Genomic DNA, 1,844 nt, shown 5'->3' with positions numbered 1-1,844 from the left:
GGCAGAGGCAGGCGGATCTCTGTGAGTTCGAGACCAGCCTGGTCTACAGAGCTAGTTCCAGAACAGGCTCCAAAGCCACAGAGAAACCCTGTCTCAAAAAAGCAAAAAAAAAGAAAAGCAGAAGAAAATATGTTTTTAAAGGGTTGGAATCTCTTTGAAGAAGCAAGTAGTATGGGACTGGAGAGATGGCTCAGTGGTTAAGAACACTGACTCTTCTTCCAGAGGTCCTGAGTTCAATTCCCAGCAACTACATGGCTCACAACCATTTGTACTGAGATCTGGTGCCTTCTTCAGGGGTGCAGGTACACATACAGGCAGAGTATTGTATTCATAATAAATAAATAAATAGATAGAAGCAAGTAGTACCTGTCTTAGTTAGACTTTGAGTCTTTTTACCTTCTCAGCTCTACAGACGAAGTGCAAAACTGACCATATAATATTCCTGTCTTCCAAAACAACTTCATGTGGCTAGATTTTATTTGTAGTCAGTCATTTGCTCATTTGTGATATAAACCTTTATTTTGGGACCTGGAGACATACATGAAACAGTAGTTAAGAATATCAGTAGTTATAAGCACTGACTGTTCTTCCAGAGGTCCTGAGTTCAATTCCCATCAACAATATAATGGCTCACAACCATCTATTGTGGGATCTGTTGCCCTCTTCTGGGATAAAGGTGTACATGCAGATAGAACACTCATACACATTAAAAAAACAAAAACAAAAACACACAGAGGAGCCAGGTTCAGTTTCCAGGACCCACATGGTAACTCAGAACTGTCTGTAACTAGTTTCAGGATGTGCAGTGCCCTCCTCTGGCCTTGGCGGGTACTACATGCACATGGTGCACAAACACGCATGCAGGCAGAATACCCATACACATAAAATAAGTAAAGTAAAAATTTTAAAACTTTGTTTTGTTACAATGAACATATCATTCCAAATAAATTCAATCTTTAGGATCCATTGGTAGTTCACAAATTATTACTTGTTTCATTATTTTTTAGATACTGTAATAAAAATTACTGTTAAGGATTTATATAGATATATTGATAACAGCCTACTTCTATTGCTAGCAGTGTAATTTTATTTATATCCTAATTTTATGAAATTATATTATAAATTTCTTTTTTGTTTTCCCAGACAGGGTATCAAAGTATAGCCCAGGCAGACCTCAAACAATGTTTATCCTCCTACCTTAGCCACTTGAGAGCTGCTATTATGATGGTTTAAACATTCCGTCTTTAAGACATAATATCAGAGATGCACTGAAAACAGTTACATGCCATACTGGATATCCTTTTAAGGTTTAAGGTAACAGGCTGAGATGTCAAAAGCATCAACATAAATACATAGAAGTTAAAGATTATAAATTGAGGGGCCCATCGATGTGAAAATGTACCTTTTGATAGTCATATTTATTTGTTTGTTTGCTTTCTTGCTTGTTGGTTTATTTATTTATTTTAGCTTTTAAAGACATAGTTTCTCTGTGTAGCCCTGACTGTCCTGGAACTTGCTCTGTAGACCAGGCTGCTTCTGCCTGAGTGCTGGGATTTAAGGCGTGTACCCCCACCACCCAGCAGTAGTCATTTTTAGACCATTATAATCTATTGTTATTTTATTAAATTACTTTAAATTTTCTTTGGATTATTTAGTGAGACACATAATAAATGATTGCTACATAGTGAGACCCTATCCTAAACAAACAAATAGAGTTTAGATGTGATATGTATATTCTCTTAGGTTGGTGTCATACTGTCTACTGTTTTTCTTGGCCACACAGTTTATACAAACCTGAAAGTAGGGGGCTGGAGAGATGGCTCAGTGGTTAAGAGCATTGCCTG

At 37.1% G+C, this 1,844-nt stretch overlaps 1 protein-coding gene across 2 annotated transcripts in view; it reads left to right on the top strand.

The window, feature by feature from the left end:
• Actr10 (actin related protein 10 homolog) overlaps nucleotides 1–1,844 on the top strand; it is a 27,190-nt gene that overhangs the window by 18,016 nt on the left and 7,330 nt on the right. The gene's annotated exons all lie outside the window — the stretch shown is intronic.

This window comes from Microtus ochrogaster, chromosome 1 (genome assembly GCF_000317375.1).
Source record: "Microtus ochrogaster isolate Prairie Vole_2 chromosome 1, MicOch1.0, whole genome shotgun sequence".
NCBI classification, from domain to species: Eukaryota; Metazoa; Chordata; class Mammalia; order Rodentia; family Cricetidae; genus Microtus; species Microtus ochrogaster.
The sequence above is the reverse complement of the archived record's forward strand: the minus strand, read 5'-3'. Positions and strand labels throughout refer to the sequence as shown.